The sequence below is a fragment of the Lathamus discolor genome, chromosome 2, assembly GCF_037157495.1.
Source record: "Lathamus discolor isolate bLatDis1 chromosome 2, bLatDis1.hap1, whole genome shotgun sequence".
In the NCBI taxonomy this organism is placed as follows: domain Eukaryota; kingdom Metazoa; phylum Chordata; class Aves; order Psittaciformes; family Psittacidae; genus Lathamus; species Lathamus discolor.
Window position 1 is genome coordinate 158,001,673 of NC_088885.1, and position 23,806 is coordinate 158,025,478.

Here is a 23,806-nt window from a genome sequence, read left to right on the forward strand (position 1 = left end):
AACGCTGTCACATCACCTGCCTTGAGGAGTTAGCCTGATCCCTAATCTTTAATTCAACCGAATCTTGCCAACAACTGCATGAATTCCACGAGCAGCAGTTTCAAAATGGAGACATCCACAACTAATTCTCTTAATGAAATGCAAGACACTGGAGCTGATGTCCAGACACTTTGCAGACCTCATTAAATCATCTGCCCACAGAACAAGTCAGGCGTTCACAGACCAGCAATTCCCCATCCCCAAAGTCAAATGGTTTGTTAATCTCATGCATCTGATCCTTCCCAATCTCCAAAGTTCAATAAAGGCTCCTTCATTTGCATTCAAATGCAAGTTTTATGTGAGATATCTTACCCAATAAATCCACGCTGTGCACAAACTCTGCACTGAGATGCTGCACAATACCTGGGAGCAGGAGTGCAAGGAACAAAAGTGCTGCCTTCAATTCAAAATGCACTTTAACCAACATGCTGGTGCCTGCTTTTGGCACTTCCCGCTATGTTGTCAGCACAATTAACTTCTTATTCTTCAGCCTCAGAGATATGCTCAGGAATCAGACAGTGATTATATTTAATTTACATTAAATGCTATTAAGATCGTAATTACAAAGCAGCCTTGAAACTCCACTCTCCGCAGCATTGTATTTTAATATGTAATGGTAACAAGATATTTCATTATTATTATTATTATTATTATTATTATTATTATTATTATCATTATCATTATATTGGCTTTCTTTATATTCCTCACCCCATGGAAGTGTGAAAGTTAATTAAAGGGATGTCTCTGATGAATATAATTTGGTTCTGAAAAACCCCTCCACGCTTTAATCAATACTCAGTCTGTGGAGATACCAAGTACCTAAAATACACAGACTACAGCACTCTCTGAAAAGAAGCATTCTAAGAGTACAACCAAAAAGGGCATCTCCTAGGAAGAATAACATCCCTTGCTGTGCATTGCTGTATGCACAGAGATTGCAAAGACAATACACTAAATAATACAAGAGGTACCACGCTGCTGCCTACGAGTTTCCTATGGCGGGTGTTTTCTTTGCCAGGGAAGCACGGTCCATCGCATCCATAATCCCCAGCACACAGCTGCTTAGAGTTTGTTCTTCTGAGCCATCATATCTCTAATTTATTTATCCAGTTCTCAAACGAGCACAGCAAAGAGGCAGATGCGATGACGGCTGCTTCCCTCCTCCGCAGGGACACAATGAAGGAGCTTAACTACTGTTTGTGCCGCGTCTTTGAGACACTTGATGAATGACCAAGTCAACACAAAATAATCACAACCCAAATGCTACCGCAAAGACCGACAAGGGAAAGGCTCCTCTCTGTCTCCCTGTGCCTGCTGCCAGTCACCATAATCCCAAAGAACTTTGTTTCCTACTTCTAGCAGGAAAAGGCATTTGCATCTGTAATACAGGATGTGGCTTATTTTGCTTATCCCTAATATAGTATCAACAATAAGTTTTTCAGGTACAGATCAAAAATACCTTTAGTGTACTGGCTTAAACATCATTAGATCTCCTTCAGCACAGTGCAACTGCATAGCAATGGAGTTTTGTGCATTTAAGAGCCTGATGGTCAAGTAGGTTTGGCCACAGTTAAGCCATGTGGCTCAGCATAAATTAAACTGTACTTGTCCTCTTCACAGCTGCTGCAATGCTAACTGCAGTTTTCCTGTACAAGAGGTACAAACTGTAGTATGAGCAGTAAAGCACTGAGCTGCATGACCTGTGGCTTAAGCAGAAATAGTTTGAGTATCTGTATTTACATACCTTCTGTTGCTGTTGGAGAGATAAATAGGAAAGGTGCACCAAGCATGCAAATGAAATTGTTCACACCAGTCTCTTCCCTATCTCAAAGCTGGATTTTGTCAAGGACTAATGATGTCTGTGGGAGCTGATGATAGGCCTTAGACAACTAGAAATACGTGTATATAAAACTTCATGCATTGGCTACAGGGACAGTTATGGAGTAGCAAGGGGTATGTAGCTCCTGAGCCTCCTATTTCCTTTTCTCCACATCATCAAGCTTCTTAACTTCAGAGCAGAGCCAACAGAGGTCCATCAGCATCTGCAGAGAGGAGAACTTCCAAAGGTGCTGCAGAGATGCCCCCCTTCAGCAGTAACACATCACTTTTGGGTGTTTCTTACACAACCAGGATATTCCTACAGCAAAGTTAAGGATATTTCCAGAAATGGATGATCCAGACTGGTGTTTTCCACACTTGCATTAACAAACATTTATCTATAGGATGGATACGCCTCATTAGACCACTATAACTTACTGCCCATAGACAGCCCTACACCTCATCTTCTAAGACTGCTGGCTCTGCTTCTGCGTGACAAAGACAGTGAGCATCTCTGACCTACAAGTAATTATTGCAGATGCAAACAAAGCAGAAAGATGAGCTAGGAGAAAAGGTTATTTCACCAAGCCCTAAAGCATCTTTATAGCTACAGTCACCAAATAAAGACTACAGCTACTTGTTCTGGCTCCAAACTGAAACTCTCAATGCAGTATTCCCCCATTCTTCTTTAGGACCTGATTGTGCACGTCGAGGCATCATTTACAACAGAGCGAAAGAACAGCTCTAATTCTGACCTGTCAGCAAACCCCTTTGCATAGGTGTAAATCATGCAAGGGAGTAAAAGTCAGGAGAAAACCAGGCAGCTATTTCCAAGTTTCCAGCCACACAATATTCTATAATAAAAGCATCATAGATTTCCAATTTGCCTGTCACTGGAAAGTATTAGGAGATGTGGTGCTATTTTTCAATAAGGAGCCCAGGGGATGCTCTGAGGCTGTGCGGAAGGAGAAGGGGAGGTATTTCAAGTCCACCTGGCATGGGTGCTGTGTCATCTTGAGAGACGAGCATGGCTATAGGCTAATAGCTGCGTAGTTCAGCCGTTCTGGATTAACACATATGAATAGTCGTCAAATAGCAGCCCTCACAAATCTTGTCACACAAATGCAAGCCCTGCCATATTTTTCCATGATATTTTCTATACCTATCAAGCACCTTCTCTTTGCTATAAATAATCAAAAATGAAGAGGAAGAAGACATAAGAAGTTCTTTACTGTGAGGGTGCTGAGGCACCGGCACAGGGTGCCCAAAGCAGTGGTGAATGCTCCATCCCTGGCAGTGTTCAAAGCCAGGTTGGACAGAGCCTTGGGTGCCATGGTCTAGTGTGAGGTGTCCCTGCCCATGGCAGTGGCTTGGAACTGGATGATCTTAAGGTCCTCTCCAACCCAAACCATTCTATGATTCTATGATTCTATTGCTAAAATAAGGAGAATGCTTCCTCCCCTACAGCATTTGACCAGTTTTTGCAAGCAGCATTGACCTGCTACCAAAAACCTAGGCTTTTCAACTAAGGTTATCTCCAGGACAGCACATAAGACCTCCTGTTAACCCCGCATCACCTACAGATTAGTTCAACATCACCTCAGACTCCCATCTGTCAAGTCATTACTGACAGCTCAGACAGCACTCAAAACAGGACCCCACAGGAAGCAGCTTAACAATGGCATCGCCATTACTCACCTCAAGTTATTTTTCTCTCTTCCCACCCCTACTATTCCCAAGTAGGTTTGAATTGTACAAGTTTCACTTTAAAAGAGCCCCCTGAATCCTTTGTAAACGCCTTGCTAGCACTGAACTACATCACACCTCCCTCTCTGTCATTATCCAGTAAGCCTCTTAGCTTATCAGAGAGAGAAAATAATTCACCATCATTTCATATTGATGAATCCTGGTGCCTACTGATCATGATAGCATTTTCGGGGTATTTTTTCTTCAGGTGCTGATAAACTGCTCACTTCTCTTTAACTGTTCTTGCAACTGAGGTTGTACAGAAGGAGATCATCTTCCTGGACTGGATTTCAGCAAAAGGCAAGCCCATTCCTCCCTTTCCAGCCTGAGGACCTCAGCTGCCCTCAGTGAGCTCTTCATATTTGCCGGCGTTTCTGGTATTACTGAATAATCCTTTTAGCGCTCAAAGATAAATGGCATCAGACTGTGACTATTTTGATTGCTGTGCCTGTGCTCTCTAATTCTGCCATGCCTTTCACATTTCTGCATTAAAAAGTGGACCATGGCTTAACATCTGTCATGGAAAGGTTACCGGGATGTATCCCTGCAGCAATTCTCAGCGGCATCGCCAAAGGTGCCTGTAACAATACCAGGAAGCAATGAAGCGATGTACAACCTACATAGAGGTGTTGCCGCATCATTCTTCTAGTAATTTACTGTGGCTCTTTGCTGAAGCTTGTATTAGACCTGTCTCTCATAGAATCATAGAATGGTTTGGGTCGGAAAGGACCTTAAGATCATTCAGTTCCAACCCCCTGCCATAGGCAGGGACACCTCACACTAGACCATAGCACCCAAGGCTCTGTCCAACCTGGTCTTGAACACTGCCAGGGATGGAGCATTCACCACTTCTCTGGGCACCCTGTGCCAGTGCCTCAGCACCCTCACAGCAAAGAACTTCTTCCTTATATCTAACCTGAACTTCCCCTGTTTCAGTTTGAACCCATCACCCCTTGTCCTATCACTACAATCCTTGATGAAAAGTCCCTCCCCACCATCCCCATAGCCCCCCTTCAGATACTGAAAGGCTGCTAATACATTTTCTCACAATTTGTACTCCTGTAGAAATGAGCTCCTGTATTTCAGAGCAGAATCAGAAGCAAAAGAAAACCTATGTCTCCCTGGTTTGGAACTTCCCAGCCAGAAAACCCTCTGCGGCAAGTGCTATGAGGAGGAGCCAGGGACATGCACAGGCTCTGCATGCCACTGCAGACAGCAGTCCCATCTATTGTTTTATCTTAAGATTTGGTTATTTCATAATATTGCATAATATTTTTTCTGTTTATATATATATATTTATATTTTTATTATATTTTATTTTAAGATACTGTTATTATTTTAACCTCCATCCCAGTGGCTCTATCCCATACAGTTTTAGGGTCATGTGTGGTAAGAGCTTCACTTCCCACTGCATCACACTTTCTGTCATTGATGGATATTGTTTTAACTGTGCCATGCTGCTATGTTACCAATGATACAGCGATACATCCCCCTCACTGTATGAACCAATCCCGACCAATGAAGCAATTCAGACTTGATGATTGAATGTGGATGCATGAGTGTGCAAGAGTGTGTCCTGCAAACACAGGTATGTAGAAAGGAAGTGACAAATGCACAGGACGTAACTGAACTACAGATTAATTTACCCTATTATCCTTCCCACACTTGCTCTCTTGGATTTAGCACTTAACATGCCTTAAATACGTGGTATAGCATTGTGAAAGGTAAAGATGAAGGGCACTTTACTGATGTGAATGAGTGATCGATTGGTTTCATTCTCCTTGAGAAACTACGCTGAAACCAACATTAATAAAAGAGCCAGCGCTTTGTACCTCGGAGTATGAGAAGATTTGATGAATGGAGATGTAGGGATTTTGAGGCTTTATTCTGATTTAAACGTCGCTTTTGCTGTTTAATGTGTTTTCTTGCCACCAAACTTTACGCTGGGAAGAGCACACAGATCAAACACGTACAAAAAAGGAGTAAACGACACAAATTTCTGAGATGAAGCATTTTCACCCCACAAAATGTATTTTCTTTTTTTAAAAACCCAACTTTGCTTAAAACCCGGCAAATTTAATGGAAAAATTAGTCCATTTCACTCAAACGACTGTGAGGTGCTTTGCTATTTTGTGAAGTGAGCAAGAAATCAAAGACAAACAACTTGAGATACCTCTCAGCTTGCTGATATTGTGTATTTCCAGTTATAGGGGTATTAAAGCACAAACACTCCTATGTGTATACTAAAATTAAGCAATGCACCTAAACCCGTTTCCTTGATCGAGATTGAAGTGAGAAAGAAAAGGCATTAGCAGTGATTGCACCACTGAAATTGTCAATGTGTAGCAAGCAGGCTGTCTTATAAAGCAGTGAATAATGTCCACCCTTAGACTAGCAAGAAATCTAACAAGAAAGACAACGACCAAGCAATTCTTTCAGTCTGAAGTGCAAAACCAGGTGGTTTATCATCTCCGAGAAGCTCAGCTTTAAGACTCAAGAGACAAACATCCAGAAAGCATCGAAGCAGTGCACAAACACAAAGGCTTTGTGTTCAACCATGGCAGGAATCAAGTACTACGGGTTTCAGAAGCAGGCAGGTTGTCAAAGGAAAATTGAAACTAGATGATCTTCAGGTCCTTTCCAACCCAAACTATTCTATGATTGCGTAAGTTACACTGACACCCCATTCTGCCCATTTGTCTGATGACAAATGAAGGAAATGTCACCATAAATCTCATAATGACTGATGTGTCTGATTAAATAGAATCATAGAACGGTTTGTGTTGGAAAGGACCTTAAGTTCATCCAGTTCCAGCCCCTGCCACAGGCAGGGACCCCTTCCACTAGAGCAGGCTGCTCCAAGCCCCTGTGTCCAACCTGGCCTTGAGCACTGCCAGGGATGGGGCAGCCACAGCTTCTCTGGGCACCCTGTGCCAGCGCCTCAGCACCCTCACAGGGAAGAGCTTCTGCCTAAGAGCTCATCTCAGTCTCCCCTCGGGCAGGTTCAAGCCATTCCCCTTGGCCTGTCCCTACAGGCCCTTGTCCCAAGCCCCTCTCCAGGTTCCCTGCAGCCCCTTCAGGCACTGGAGCTGCTCTCAGGTCTCCCCTTCAGGAGCCTTCTCTTCTCCAGGCTGCCCCAGCCCAGCTCTCTCAGCCTGGCTCCAGAGCAGAGCTGCTCCAGCCCTCGCATCCCCATGGCCTCCTCTAGACCTACTCCAACAAATATCTCCTCTCTCTCCACCTCCTCTTCCTCTCCTAGAACGCATTTGAAGTACAGCAGTATGGAGACAGGGAATCTAGGTGTAGAAGAGATGCTTTAAAGTACAAAGTGAAGTGCCAAAGTTGCAGTTGATAACAGCGCTGGCTCTTCCTGAACACGCTCCCTTGAGGCACTTTGCCAAGTACTATTTTCTTCTGATTTTTGAGAGCAAGAGACAGGAAAAGAGGAAACCCTGAAGATAATATATGGCAGGAAACAGCCTTAGAATACGCTTGCTTGTAACTAGGATTTTTTTGCTGTAGCTTTATTAGTTTTCATACCACACTTCATTCTTAAAAAGCATGGAGCTCACTAAAAGGAATTGTGCTGGGAAGAGAAATGGATCTCAGCAGCCTACTTACCACCTAGTGCTCTATCCCGTATACTTCATCTGCCTCTTTAAATCTGACATCTCTGCAACTTTCTGAACATAAGGGCAAGCTGTGAAGTGCAAGGGGAATTAATATATTTATCCTGCACAGAGTGCAATACACTTCAAATACAGAGTTTGTGATTCCTAACTATATTTCTTTCTATTTCCTTCATTGTCCTCGCCATTCAACGTATGTTTCACTCTGCCTCGCATCGCCTTTATAGCAATGGTTTAATTTAGCAGGCAGAAAGATGTGTCTGTCTCATTCCAGGAATGATTATGTCTCCAAAAAAAAGAGACAGCATCTTAAAAGACACGCTACTGGTGAGGCTCCTCTGCTCATCAGCCCCAGAGTTCATCCATTTAATGCACCACAAGTTGCTCATTCTCACCACCCTCCAACTGACCATAAGGATCATAAAGCAGCCTAGCAGTTAGATTACAGAAACACAAGGCACTTTATTGACCCATAAAACACCTGCAAGAGCAGCGATGTGAATGAAGACTATGTTTTGTGGGGCTATGTTTTGCACCAGCACCCAAAAGGCATTGATGCATGGTCCATGGCAGAACATCTTAGGCTGTGGGCAGAAGGATGTGCACCTATATGGGGAGAGCAATGATTAGAATACACCAGTGGTCCAAAGAACTAAATCTCAGAGAGATACTTTCCTAATAATAATAGGGTACAAATAATAATAGAAGGACAAACAGAATAAAAGATATGAAGAGATTCATTATGTATCAGCAGGCTCTGAGGTTTGTTTCAGGTACAGTAAGACTATCTTTTTCCGCTGGCAGAAGGCAATGGACCAGGTGCATAATGAACTCAGATACAGCAACATTCTGTTTACAGTGAGGGACAAAGGAAATACCCAATTGTTCCAAAACATTCCAATGTGAAAACTGTAAGTCCCATTATCAGAAACCTCTGCTGCTGATAGCAAATATGTTCTTTAGGGGGAAAATGGATTCAGCTTAAGGAAAGCAGTTGCGAGTCCAATGCAGGTACCTGAAAGAAGAAAATTACCTGATGGAAGGTCAATTATATTTCTCCTCTCCCTGAATTGAGGCTTACATGCAGAATAAAATATTCCAGGGACTGATTCTCTCTCTCTTTCCTTCAACACAACCCATTGTACATGTAACTAAGCTAGGAAATTATATATTTATTATCACATTGTGAAAATCACATTACATTTGTGCAGATAGGGACACAAAAAGAAAAGAAAACAGAGGAAGTCTCACTCGGTGCACCATAAAAGCAGCTAAAACAGCCCCAGTGTATTCCTTGCAGTCCAGGGGCTTAAAACAAGCCTTCCATACTAAACAGTAAGTACATCAGGTTTAGAAAATAGCTGCCAAAAGGTTGTGCACATGGTTCTAGCTGACAAGTTATTTAAATGAATACAGCTACAATATATTAAAGGCCCAATGCACAAGAAGAGAGGTGTTACCGAGGCTTGTGATTGACTTTTCCTTGAAAAATAAAAGGATCTACCATCAAAACAGGGTCACTTGAAATGCAGGAAGCTAAAAGGAGAGATCAGGAATGTATTTTCTTCCCTTTTTTTCCCAAATCGACAGAAGTTTGTTCAGCTGAAAACTCATTTCTGGAGTACAATGAAAATCTGGAGATCTTGGATAAATGATGATGACCTGGCTCATAATGAGCAAAAAGACAGTTAATCCCTAAAAGAACCCCTAAAATCAGTTCTGCTGCTGCCAACCTCCAAGTTGTACCATGTCTTCTGGCTGGAGCATTCGCTGCGTCTCTTCCACCTCATCACAAAGTTGAGGATATGAAAATAAGCCAGCCAGAGGCATGAAGTCAGCATGGGTAAGTTGTAAGACATTAATGAACCCACTGTTTTCCTTAACTGAGGTCTATGTCACACACAAAGGCCCCCAGAAGCCTACTCAGAGCTGGCCTTGCTCTTGAGCAAGGGCTTGGATGAGATGACATTCAGAAGACCATTCCAACCATCACTATATTGCAGCTTGACGAGATCTGCTCAGTTCACTGGATTGATGCTTTTCCCAACCACTTTAGTCCAAGGGGATCTTCCAGCCTTGAAGGCTGTCTCTGCTCAACAGAGTTTATCAAGATGTCTGGAAAGCCCCAAAGTAATCATGCAGTTTGTGAAGGGAAATAATCACTGCTTGCTCATTATCTACTTTCCTGTATTAATTACAAAGAAGAATTAAGTCATTGCAACATGGAAGAGCCGAGACAACTGGTGATACATTTAGCTTCACTTGCCAAACAGAAATCTCCTGCCCATACATTTCATCCCACTAGCCCAACATTAATGGGGTATTTGTGGTTGCAGTCTCCTCTAAGAAACTGCATTAGATCACGAGCTTCTGCTTTGTTAGATCAAATTCATTGCCAGAGCTGAATCTTTAAGCCCACCTTTACAGTCCTACACTAAAGGTAGCCCAGAGTGATCCTGAACGCAGCTGCAGCCGTTCTCAACCCAGCATGTTACTTGTCACTTGTGATCGTCACAGGCAAGCTCAATTCCAGTTCAGATTTGGGCAAATCTTACACCCTTGGTGAGATATAATTTCCTGCCATAGACGTGACTTATAATCTGTGATCCTACTTGTCACCCAGATGGGTCCTTATCACCTGCTTCTCATCCATCTGCAGACATGGTGCAGTGTGATGCTGTATCACCTCTTCCTCTTCTCTCCAGCAATGAGGACAGTTTTCTTTGGAGGTTGTTAAAGACACACTTAGCCAACAAGCTCAAAGGAGCCTCATGCAAGCAGTGTCATCTCACTCACAGAATGATGGTTGGATGCGCCTCTCTGATACAACATCTCCTCTGTCACAACGGCAAGATCCCATTTTTAGTTCTAAAGCACATTCCCTACCAAAGAGACTTAAAGGAAGGGACCTTTTTACTCTGAGGGTGCTGAGGCACTGGAACAGGCTGCCTAAAGGAGTGGTGAATGCTCCATCCCTGGCAGTGTTCAAGACCACGTTGGACAGAGCCTTGGGTGACATGGTTTAGCGTGAGGCGTCCCTGCCCATGGCAGGGGTTTGGAACTGGATGAATTTAAGATCCTTTCCAACACAAACCATTCTATATTTCTATGATTCTAAGACCAAAACATTCTGTCAGTGAGGGATCTTATCTGCCCTATAAACTTCCTATAAAAACTTGTGGAATCAGATGTATTTCTTTGATTACTCCATATCAATCTCTTACATTAATGTATTAAGTTAATGTCACTTTGGAAGTGTGCTTTGTTTTTATCCCAAAGAAAGGTCTTTGGGACCTTTGTGGAAAACAAAACCACCAATGCACAGAAGCAGCTTTTCAGCAATGATACAAAATCAACTTATCAGATGTCTGGATGTGTCAAAGGGAACCTGGTGGGAAAGGAGATTTTAATCGCATGTTCTCAACCAGTCATTACATCATTTTCGGGACTTATTTCTTAATGGAGAGAAAAATAATGCAGAACTATTCTTCTTCACTCCTTGGACAGATGCCCTTTGAACACTCAGTATTGGAGCTGTAGCTCTCCAAATGCAAATGGTCGAAAAAAGCAAGCAAAATGACTTGAAAAGAGGAATATCAATTAATCTACCAGTCAAATTCCCAAAGACCAAAATCAAATCGCTCTTTAAAGCAGTCAATCCAGTAATTTCTCAACTCCCTTCTTATATATTAAGGACAGCATGTCTTCATCTCCCATTGGGCCATGATTCCAGCTCCATCACCTGGCACAGCAAGCTGAGACCTGCTCAAATAGGTCTGTTCAGCTACACCTCCTGTCAGCTATACCTCCAAACTGCAAGAGTTACTACTTCTATGTAGTTGGGCATTAGCCATCAACAAGCAGTGATATAGTTTCAAGGGAATTCCATAGTTTTAGTATTAAATCAGACTGAAACATCACAGAACATAGAATCATAGAATCAGAGAATCATAGAATAGTTAGGGTTGGAAAGGACCTCAAGATCATCTAGTTCCAACCCCCCTGCCATGGACAGGGACACCTCACACTAAACCATCCCACACAAGGCTTCATCCAGCCTGGCCTTGAACACTGCCAGGGATGCAGCATTCACAACCTCCCTGAGCAACCGATTCCAGTGTCTCACCACCCTAACAGGAAAGAATTTCCTCCTTATCTCCAGCCTGAACTTCCCCTGTTTAAGTTTGAACCCATTACCCCTTGTCCTGTCACTACAGTCCCTGACAAAGAGTCCCTCCCCAGCATCCCTATAGGCCCCCTTCAGATACTGGAAGCTGCTCTGAGGTCTCCACGCAGCTTCTCTTCTCCAGGCTGAACAGCCCCAACTTCCTCAGCCTGTCTTCATACGGGAGGTGCTCCAGTCCCCTGATCATCCTCGTGGCCTCCTCTGGACTTGTTCCAGCAGTTCCATGTCCTTTTTATGTTGAGGACACCAGAACTGCACACAATGCTCCAGGTGAGGTCTCACAAGAGCAGAGTAGAGGGGCAGGATCACCTCCTTCGACCTGCTGGTCACGCTCCTTTTGATGCAGCCCAGGATACGGTTGCTTTCTGGGCTGCGAGCGCACACTGAAGCCGACTCGTGTTCGTTTTCTCATCGACCAGAACCCTCAAGTCCTTCTCTGCAGGGCCGCTCTGAATCTCTTCTTTGCATAGTTAGGGCTGGAAAGAACCTTAAGATCAGGTTATGTCTCCTGTGTCCCATTGAGAGTCCTAATAGTCATTGAAGTCAAAACACCTTTACTATTCCCCAGCTGGCCTGGTAGTGACCAGGATGGTAAATTAGAGATTATTGGAAGTTTACCAGAGTTTAGACAATACTCTTTGTTAAGGAGAATCCAACAGCTTCCGACATCTGTCATGGATTACAAACTGTTGTAATCCCATCCGTTTGCAGATGGGATGGTTGGGACAGATTTAAGGCATTTATCTCAGTTCATTGCTAACAACACAGAACATCTTAGTGTCCCTCTGAAGCCACACAGATGTTAAGTATAACAAAGAAGTAGTAAAACTGTTAAGTAGAACAAAGAAGTAATAAAACTGTGGGTTCAGGAGACAGCACTGACCACGACACAACCGCTTTCATAGATGTTGGCTTTTTCCATGTTCCCTAATCAGTAAAATCAACTTCTTTTGTTAAAGGAAATAACTATTCCTTATCCTGCATCTTCTGCCAGTCTCTTCTTTATACCAAGATCAAAAACCTCAGGTCACCAAAAAGTGCCACCTTTCAGCCATGTATCCAACTGGTTCACAACAGATGCCCCTTTCTGCACTCTTGTTTTCTATTTCATAATTGGCTCCAAGGACAAGTTTTCCTCCACACTGATAGCACTGGCCAGGTATATGCTGCTCCCTAGTTTAATGAGACAGGCTGCTTCCACATTATCAGTTTTGGCTTCTTCTCTGCCTCAGTTCCCCATTCTGTTACATACAGAAGTCATTTCTTCTTCTTTCCTCTTGTGTACCTTGTCTGCTGGGACTGGAGGTTCTTGGGAGCATCACCCAGTACAGCAAAATGATGCTCTCATTTGGCCTCTCACTGCAATACAAATACTAGCAAACATATTGAAATCCCATTTTAGGACCAGCATGTAATTGGATGTGAACTTACCTCTGGTCTTACACTGGCATAATTCCATTAGCTTTAATGGAATTACTCTTGATTTGCACTGGTGTTCTTGAATTGAGCTTTTGCTTTTCAGGATTTATACATTTTGTTCCCCTACCATTACAACAAGAAGACAAAGTCATTCCCAAGTCATTTTTTTCCCCCAATAAATCCAAGCATTACTGTAGTTTATCTCAATGACCTCCATTTGCTCTTGTACATCAGCCATCTAATTATTCATGGTTCCTGGAGGACCTTGCGTTCCAGTATCTACTATGTGTAATCCAAGATGCCTGAGAACAAAAGGGGACAGGGTTCTCCACTAGATGCCTTTCTGGCCCTGATACAATTTTTCTTACTCATTTCCAGGTGCTTTCTGCATAGAGCCTCTCTTTTAACCTCCTGAAATGTGTGTTCTACCTTTTAATTATGGCTCTCCATGACCCAGTTTGTGCCTATTAAAAGGCAGATTCAAAGAGGCGTTGCAGAAAATTTATGGCTTAGCAGAGACATAAAGAGCCACTCTACATAGAATCATAGAATGACAGAATGGTTTGGGTTAGAAAGGACCTTAAGATCACAGAATCACAGAATCACAGAATCACAGAATCCCAAGGGTTGGAAGGGACCTAAAAAGATCATCTAGTCCAACCCCCCTGCAAGAGCAGGGTAACCTACAGTACATCACACAGGAACTTGTCCAGGCGGGCCTTGAATATCTCCAGTGTAGGAGACTCCACAACCCCCCTGGGCAACCTGTTCCAGTGCTCTGTCACTCTTACAGTAAAGAAGTTCTTCCTGATGTTAACGTGGAACTTCCTATGCTCCAGTTTACACCCATTGCCCCTTGTCCTATCACTGGATATCACTGAAAAAAGCCTAGCTCCATCATCCTGACACCTACCCTTTACATATTTGTAAACATTGATGAGGTCACCCCTCAGTCTCCTCTTTTGCAAGCTAAAGAGACCCAGCTCCCTCAGCCTCTCCTCATAAGGGAGATGTTCCACTCCCTTAATCATCTTTGTGGCTCTGCGCTGGACTCCTTCAAGCAATTCCCTGTCCTTCTTGAATTGAGGGGCCCAGAACTGGACACAATATTCCAGATGCGGCCTCACCAAGGCTGAGTAGAGGGGGAGGAGAACCTCTCTTGACCTACTAACCACTCCCTTTCTAATGCACCCTAAGATGCCATTTGCCTTCTTGGCCACAAGAGCACATTGCTGGCTCATGGTCATCCTCCTATCCACCAGGACCCCCAGGTCCCTTTCCCGTTCACTACTTTCCAGCAGGTCAACCCCCAACCTGTACTGGTACATGGGGTTGTTCTTCCCCAGATGCAAGACTCTACACTTGCCCTTGTTAAATTTCATCAAGTTTCTCCCCGCCCAACTCTCCAGCCTGTCCAGGTCTCGCTGAATGGCAGCACAGTCCTCTGGTGTGTCAGCCACTCCTCCCAGTTTTGTGTCATCAGCAAACTTGCTGAGGGTGCACTCAGTTCCCTCATCCAGGTCATTGATGAAAATATTAAACAGCACCGGTCCCAGCACCGACCCCTGAGGAACACCACTAGTCACAGACCTCCAGCTAGATTCTGCGCCATTGACCACAACTCTCTGCCTTCTTCCTTTCAACCAGTTCTCGATCCACCTCACTAAAGATCATCCAGTTCCAACCCACTTGCCATGAGCAGGAACACCTCACACTAAACCATCTCACCCAAGGCTCTGTCCAACCTGGCCTTGAACACTGCCAGGGATGGAGCATTCAGCACTTCTCTGGGCACCCTGTGCCAGCGCTTCAGCACCCTCACAGTAAAGAACTTCTTCCTCATATCCAACCGGAACTTCCCCTGTTGAGGGGGAGTTGATGAAGAGTCCCTCCCCAGCATCCTTGTAGCCCCCTTCAGATACTAGAGGCTGCTCTGTGGTCTCCACACAGCTTCTCTTCTCCAGGCTGAACAGCCCCAACTTCCTCAGCCTGTCTCCATACAGGAGCTGCTCCAGCCCCTGATCATCCTCATGGCCTCCTCTGGACTTGCTCCAACAGCTCCATGCCCTCCTTATGTTAAGGACACCAAGAACTGTAGTTCAGTCCAGGAGGGAAACCACCACTGGTGATCCGGTAGGTGATGAGAAAGCAAGAGGTGGGAGAGAGGTTTCCAGTTCATTCCATTAGTGCAAACCATTATAGGACGCCTACTCTGTAAATAACACAGAACTATTTACTTCTTGGCTTCAAAGGGGTGGATTAATTTTGTAAATTAAGAAAAGGGAGAGATAAACTAAAGAACTATCAATGCCTGGATACAGTCACTGAATGGGAATAACCCAATCAGATACAGGCAACTATATGTCGAGGAGGTGTCTGTTTCTCTTGGTTGACTAAAGAGCACTAATGTGTGACCAGCTCAGCATGATCACCTCTTCTCAAACACGTGAATCCCTCCTGGTGGGAGAGGAGCCCTGCTCACCTCCATCATCTGCCCTTCTCCACAGGGTTGGAACATTTCCTTCTGTTCTGTGAACACCTCCTCAGTAAAAGCAGTTCAAAAGCCTCTCAGATACCTGCCCAACCTCTCATCGCACAAGTGGAGCCCAGCGGAGCATACCAAAGCCTCAGGGGCTGCTTTCCCCAGTTAAGCACACTCAGGACTATTTTTAATTGCATTTCTTTGTCTTCAACTCCTTCTGGTGTCAACTTCTTACCATCTCTTCTTAACACTCTTCTTGCCACATTTAAGAGCTCTTAAATACTACTACTCTTCACCTTTGACAGTGCTTGCACTCCATTACCAACTCACTTCTCAACCCCATTTCTGATAAACAGACTGTGCAAGGAGGCTTACTGAGAAACACCTTTGATTTTGTTATAGATCACAATTATTTATTGTGTTTCCTTTGGATCCTTTTGTAGAGTTTTGTCTTTAAAATAATGAACACTGAAAGCATCCTGCTCTGTCCTGATGCACAATTCCTGTGATCATCTTCCCTCCCCACACTCACTGGTTAAATGTTCATAGAATCATAGAACGGTTTGGGTTGGAAAGGACCTTAAGATCATCCAGTTCCAACCACGTGCCATGGGCAGGGACACCTCACACATTGAATCATACACCTGCGAATGCCACCCCTGGGAATTCCTTGAGCTGCCATCAGGTCACTGCTTTGCAACATGCATCCCTGCTTTATAAGCATGGCTCATATCGCTTTCTCTTGGTGATAACTTCATGTTTAGCTATACAGGAACATGCTGGTAGGAAGGGCTCAGCCTAACACTGTGCACAGCTCCTCCAGTTAGTTACACCGACCTTTGTGCCAGCTCTGAATATTAGTAGAAATATTTCTATAGTCAGAGCTGACACAGAGAAAACCCACTAGAAATGCTCGGGTTTGATTCCCATTAACTTTGCAGAGCCTGTCACAGTCCTTATCTTGCTTTTCACACTCAGTAGACCATAGAGAAAAACTTCTCTTGGGTGTATGTATCTGTGCATGTGCTGCGGGAGAAGAGGCAGAGAGATCTGGGAAATATAGATGGGTTTAGGTGACAAAGGAGCGTTTAGTTCTTCATTAGAGTGAGACCTGGGCATTTATCATTTGCCCTTGAGTCTCCCCTTCTATGAAAAGGGAAACAGGCTGTATAAACCAGAGGAGACACGGTATATGCCAGTCAGATCACAACCTGGACACCTAGGCAATGTAAGGTAGCAATGTCTCCTGTGCAGATGATATATAACCCATGGATGGATCCCTGATAGCTCCTCAGCCAGCCTCACAGTGCTCTCCATCAAGGAAAATCATCTGGGTTTCCCAGTGGGACTTAGGGAGGGTAACCTGGATGGCCAAGCTCAAAGAGTGGTGGAGAACAGAGTTAAATCCAGTTGGTGGCATATGGCATTCCCCAGCACTCGGTACTGGGGCTAGTTCTCCTTAATACGAGTGCACCCCCAGTAAGTTTGCAGGTGACACCATCAGGCAGCAGTGTTGATCTGCTTGAGGATATGAAGGCTCCACAGAGGGATCTGGACAGGCTGGATTGATGGCTCAAGGCCAACTGTATGACATTCAACAAGCCAAATGTACTTGGGTCACAATAACCCCATGCAATGCTACAGGCCTCAGGAAGAGTGGCTGGATGTTGTACAAGCCATACTGGACTGATGATGTATAATGTATTACAAGGGACAAATGACCTCACAACCCCTAAATGACTCTCCCTGGGTGTGCTACTGGCTGAGCATCCTAATGGGATAAGTGGAAGTGTCTGCTATTGTCAGCAACAGGACAAGAGAAAACAACACATCTCATTGTGCAGAACACACTGTTAGAAAGTGCTATTATTATGGACCATCAACCCAACCCACAGATACAGCTTAATTAAAGGAATTTAAGAGTCTTAATTAACATTACTAAAAACCTTTAGGTATTAAAATACATTTGCAGAACAACTAGGGGTGAAATCTCTTCATTTATGCCATGTTTCTTGCTAAATGCTTCTGAGCTCAGCATCCTATTAGCTGAAAGCATCAATCCTTGCCAACTTTGCTATGCTTCTTCACCAACCTCAGCCTAAACTGGAGTGACCTTCCATAAAAACCCCTTTCAGTGTGTGTGTTTCCCTGGATTTTGCAGGGACAGGGAGAGGTTTTCCTCTTTCTACTTATGAAAAGAACTTGCTGTAAGAGCTGACGCAATCCTGGTTCTTCAGAGAGAACATGCACAAAGACCTGTTCCTCAAGTGCAATAAAATACGAAAAACAATGCAAAACAAGCCACTAAACCAGCCATGGGACTCTTTTCAAGCTGTCTTCCTGGCAAGCTCTTAGCCCAAAGCCTCCTGCCCATCAGTGCTTCCATGGCCACCCCTCCAGTTGGTTTTCTTATACATTCTGCAGGGCGAGAGCTTTTATCATGTGCATAATGGAGCTTAGCTGTTCCTTCTGGTTAGCCAGAAGAATAGGCAGCCTGTATATTCATCAGCCTTGGGAAAGAGAAGTTATCACAGAGCAGTTATGGGAGCCAGCCAGCAGCTTCCTAAATACTTTAGACAATAAAAAGTACTACCCCTGAAACCTCTGTTGCTGCAATTACTGACTGCAAAGATAAAGGTGCTGTTAATGCTGGGGTAAAGTATGCGATTGCAATTCTGATTGACTTCACATATCTGCGTTGTCTTTTCTTCCTTGCTTTTTTAATGTTCTCCCTTATGCAAGACCTTGAGTATTTATTTTGACAGCTTACATTATTCAGCAAGCAATTAAACTTTCAAATGTATTGTGTTCTCATAGCTTAAAATAGCTTTGGCAACATCAGGAGGGTTTCTCAATCCTCCACAGAATGAAGAAAAAGAACATCTCTGTTGGATATTTTCTTTCCAGGTTGCTTTTTTTAAGCAAATACAATGTTTTAGACAGTCTTCATGTTTTGACGTGCTTACATAAACCAAGCAAATCCTACCCATGGCACTTCCCCAAAAAGCTAAAATGGCAGCAGGCAAATAGAATATGATATAGTAAAATGGAAGTAAGAAGGAGGAACATGATGAACAAAGTAGACCGAGCAACTCCACAAGTTCATCTTGTCCACCCCTTGCACTCCTCTGGAAGGTGTTTCTCTTCATTGGGGATCTTAGTGATAGGACAAGAGGTGATGGGTTCAAACTGAAACAGGGGAAGTTTAGATTGAATATAAGCAGGAAGTTCTTTACTGTGAGGGTGGTGAGGCACTGGAAGGGGTTGCCCAGGGAAGTTGTGAATGTTCCATCCCTGGCAGTGTTCAAGGCCAGGTTGGACAGAGCCTTGGGTGCCATGGTCTAGTGTGAGATGTCCCTGCCCATGGCAGGGGGTTGGAACTGGAAGATCTTAAGGTCCTTTCCAACCCAAACCATTCCATGATTCTCTGTGTTGGCAGAGAGAAAAGTGTGTCCAGGATTCTGCTAAATGACAGAACTAAACAAACAGCGTTCATGCTAAAAAGCCGTGTGATGAACTGCAACAAAACCATTTTCCTCTGCCTCGTTTGACCCCAGCATGGGACAAAGGAGACACAGGGCAGGGATGTCTCCAGCCACCACGGCTGGTTGGAAGCGAATGCAAAGCAGAGCCCTGCATCTGTTCTGAATTGTCCCGAACCAGCCCTCAAAACCTTTGCTTGAAGAAGCCCTTTAAAGAACAGGAGGGAATATAAGCTACCAAAGCCAGAAGCTTTGCAGTTCCTCCTCATTTCCAAATACAACTCCAATGCTGTTTTCCTTCTTTCACCGCCTCCCCAAAAACTCCAAGTTTTGCTAGCTAAAAAATGAGCTCTTGTGTCATTTACTCTTCCTTTCATGCTGGCAATCACCACCTACATAAGTGCCACCTCTGCTCACTGCTGGGGCCGGGTGTGCAGATGCACATTAGTGCTAATGTTACTGACCTGCTAATTCAGAGAGAGAGCCCTCAGCCAGCAATTTGCTGTTAAATTCAAGTACACTATTGAGGGTTACTCATTTGCTTCCCCCATCAGATGGTGGTTAAGGAGAGCTAGGGCAGCTTTTAGACATTCCTGCTAGCTTTTAAATGAGATGGAAAGCATCAGAGCAAGTCCTGTAGCAGAAGATCTGTGTTTGGTTTAGTGTTGACAGGAGAGAGAAGAGGGAAAGGAGAGGAGAGGAGAGGAGAGGAGAGGAGAGGAGAGGAGAGGAGAGGAGAGGAGAGGAGAGGAGAGGAGAGGAGAGGAGAGGAGAGGAGAGGAGAGGAGAAGAGAGGAGAGGAGAGGAGAGGAGAGGAGAGGAGAGGAGAGGAGAGGAGAGGAGAGGAGTTGGAAGTGAGAAAGGAGAAGGGTAAGAGAAACAGGAAAGGGGAAAGGGAGGAGAGGAGCAGGAAAGGGGAAAGGGGAAGAGAAGAGGAAAAGGGGAAAGGGAGGAAAGGAGCAGGACAGGGGAAAGGGAAGGGGAGGAAAGGAGCAGGAAAGGAGAAGGGGAAGGGGAGAAGGGAGAAAGGGGAAAGGAGAAAAGGGAAAAGGAAAAGAGGGAAGGAGAAAGAAGACTGGGGAAAGAAGAAAGGGGGAAGAGGAAAAGGGGAAGAGGAAAGAGGGAAGTGTGAAGGGGTAGTGGGAACTGCTGCATGAAATTCACATGATGACATCCTATGGTTACTATTATTTCTCCTAGCATTTAATATGCCAGTGACGTTAGACTGAGGGACTCATGCCTGGGAATTCGCTGTAACTGGTTATTATACTTGTCACTACTCCCTGTAAACACACCTTAGCTGTCTCTGCTCAATAGAGCAAAGATTAGCTGTTATTTTCTCCCTCTGCCATTTAGCATGAGACAATCTCCTTTCCTCCCTCAGGTAATCTATGCCCCCCAGTAATTTATTGTCCTACTCCTCCTCTTGGCTTCAGCCACCCAGTCCCAGAGGAGAGAGGCACAAAATACTTCAGTGACACCCTTAAAATCTCAGATTTGCCTTAGATTTCCCATCCTATAAGTTACATCTCAGATGAAAGATGCATTTGCAGAGCGCTTTGCAAGCAGAGATTTGCCAAAGGGGTCTTCTGCAGCCCCCGCAGTACAGTCTGATCCAGGACATACAAGAGCCCCAGCAACTTGCAGGAAAAAGAGGTTTTTCTGCTTGAAGACTCTGGAAAATCTCCCTCTCCCAAGACAACCAACAGCAATTTGCTGTAGTTGTGACGGTCTCAGAACATACTTAAGACAACGTTTTTAGGAAGAGGTAATATCATAACAAGTGGTAGAAATGCAATAAGGCTTATAAGAAAGTTCTTGCACACCCGAAGGAAGCATATCTATTTCTCCAGCTCTACCATTCGGTCTAATAAAAGATGCTAACTCTACCTACAAGCCCATTGAAAGCAATAGGCACTCTTTAATTCCCAGTCTGAGCTAGACCAAGTCCTGATGAACAGTACAGCACTGCAATACCTGCCTTCACAAAGCTTGGTCTGCCACCACAGTCCTCCTCCTCATTCCATACCCCCACACACTCAGCACAAAGTACTACGTTCCTGACTTGTTTTGCACACAGCATCAGCACTGTTCTTTTCCTTTCTGTTAATACAGGAAAATGAACATAAAAAACAACTCTAATTTGAGGCTTTGCAGAGGAAGCTCACTGGCAAAACTGGCAGGTCCCCCTCACCGCCTCCTTCCCTGTTCAATCTGTGCAGGAGATGGAAAGAGAGGAGTATGGATGTCAACACAACTCACCCATGTATGAAGGGGAGGTAGGAGCATAATGTGCTGAGGACCTCAATTTGGTCTCTGAAAGGACCTTGGTGTTTCAGATGAGCCATGAAATTCATGTCTGCCCATCCGGGCATGTCACGACCTCTGAGGAAGCAGGCAATGTTGGATGAAGGGGGCCTACAAAGATGCTGGAGATGGACTCTTCATCAGGGACTATAGCAATAGGACAAGGGGTGATGGGTTCAAACTGAAACAGGGGAAGTTCAGGTTAGATATAAGGAAGAAGTTCTTTACTGTGAGGGTGTTGAGGCGCTGGCACAGGGTGCCCAGAGAAGTTGTGAATGCTCCATCCCTGGCAGTGTTCAAGGCCAGGTTGGACAGAGCCTTGGGGAACATGGCCTGTTGTGAGGTGCCCTTACCCATGGAAGGGGGTTGGAACTGGATGATCTTAAGGTCCCTTCCAACCTGAACCATGATTCATGAAGGATCATGGAATGTCTAGTTGCTCAGGCAGGAATGGTTGGTTGCTTTAGCCCTCTTGATTTTAATTCGCTGTATCTACCAACACGCGAAACCCTCAGCACCACCTCTCAAATCAAACAAGCTTTAGTCTAAGAAGAGCTGCATTCAGGCTACAGGGCTTGTTTCATTCACATGGCTTAAGCTGGCTTTTATCAATCTGTGGCTTCAGTAAGAGGCATTTACCCATGGAAAAAGCCACAGTGACTAATTGGGTTGCAGAAGTGTCCTTCTTTCCTCCCCTTCAGAGACCAACACCATCCTATTAATGGTTGGACTCGATGATCTTAAAGGTCTTTTCCAACCTAGTTGATTCTATGATTCTATTTGTCTCTTGTGAATACACACCAGGGTTCTCAGTCTCACATCGCATTAGCTCTCACTTTGCTTTCAAGTAGCCCCAGGAGAGAAAAAGCCTTCTCCTCTCCTACCCCTAAAAGAATGGGTAATGGAGGTCAGTTATCACACACACGTTTGCATCCCAAAGTGATTGATCACCACCGGGTCTGTCCTCAAGACAAGTAACGAGCCGCAATCATTAGTTTAATCTATGTGACAGTCTAATTAATACATTATATCTTTATATGAAATTAAAGGTTCAGTGTGTGCTGATGATTATATAGAATTTGAATACCACCCTGCCAGGCAGAGACAGACCAAATGGTTTAACTCCCATTAGTTCAATAACTTCATAGTTTAGCTCAGTGCCAGGGCAATCAGAAGTCCCAGGGGAGATGTTGAAAGATCCTTTGAAGTAAATCACGAAATACAGGAGGAATTGGAAGAAGCATCAAAAAATCAAGGAAGATCCAGAAGACTCCCAGAAGAAATCCATAAACAAACCCAAAAGCCTTCCCAAACAACTTATCAGCTTAGGACAGCCTCTTCTTTTTCTTCTGGGGGATGCTGTTTAGGAGAAGCACAAGAATCAGGCATCGAATTAAAACAGGGATGAATGAGAAGCTGTGTGAGAGAGACAATAATCCATTGGCCAAACCCCAACATTCCCATTGATCATGTCCATCTTGTATCTTCTTGCTGTTTCTTAAAGGAAAGGCAAAACCCAGTAGGGGAAGGTGGGACAAAACAGACAAAAGCACAATGATGAATCCACAACAAGACGGTGGGGATAAAGGAGATGAAATCTGTATTATCGCCAGTCACACAGGGCAACCTGTCCAGCAACCTTCAAGCAGTTTGTACCCAAGGCTCACCATATGCATCATTAAAACTACAAAATTCCTCTAAATGTCACCATTATCCCCATCTATGCATAAGAAAAAAATGGCCAAATCATTTAAAAACTCATCCTATCCACATCAACTGGGTAAACTGGCAGCAAAATCTGTCATCAAAACAGAATGAGAGTTGGGGTTGTTCAGCCTGGAGAAGAGAAGGCTCCAGGGAGACCTTAGAGCAGCTTCCAGTGCCTAAAGGGATTACAAGAAACCTGGAGAAGGGCTTTGGAAAGGTTTATACAGTTACAGGGCAAGGGGGGATGACTTTAAGCGGAAAGAGGGGAGGTTTACATTAGATATAAGGAAAAAATTCTTTACTATGAGGGTGGTGAGACATTGGAACAAGTTGCCCAGAGAAGTCGTGGCTGCCCCATCCCTGGCAGTGTTCAAGGCCAGGTTGGACGGGGCTTGGAGCAACCTGCTCTAGTGGAACATGGCAGGTTGGAACTACATGGACTTTAGGATGCCTTCCAACCATCCTGACAGGAATCCCTAGTATGGAAAAACTACAGAGCTGAAATTTTCTATTTCCCTTTGATATAGTAATTTTTTGTGGGAATAATTGGAAATTTATGGGGCATTAAAAAAAAAATGAGCACTGACCCCGTCCCATATAAAAAGAAAAGCAGCTTTAATTACACAGCACAAGTCCTCAACACTTCTCAATGCACACACTTCTTTTTGTTCAGTGATACCCACATGTGCAATATTACTTACACTCACTTGAAGAGGATGAGGTTTTGACAAAAAAAGAATCAATACAAGACATTTTGGTTGCTTGTGCCACCTACAGAATAGCAAGTACCATTTGTTTCTTGTCCTAAGGTTTAATGAATAACCCCGGGAAAAGGGGCTACACTCCAGATGTGCCAACAGGATTACAGCTTCGAAGGATGATAATGCCTGTCACAAGACATTTCTGATTAGGGACTGTCGTGGTTTAAACAAAAGTCATCCATAAATCACACAGTCGCTCTCTCACTCCCCCCCTTCTTGCCCTCCCCTTA

The 23,806-nt window shown here is 44.2% G+C and overlaps 1 protein-coding gene across 10 annotated transcripts in view; it reads right to left on the reverse strand.

Moving 5' to 3' along the window:
• The window catches only part of TSNARE1 (t-SNARE domain containing 1), a 523,183-nt gene that overhangs the window by 294,384 nt on the left and 204,993 nt on the right, over positions 1-23,806 (reverse strand). The gene's annotated exons all lie outside the window — the stretch shown is intronic.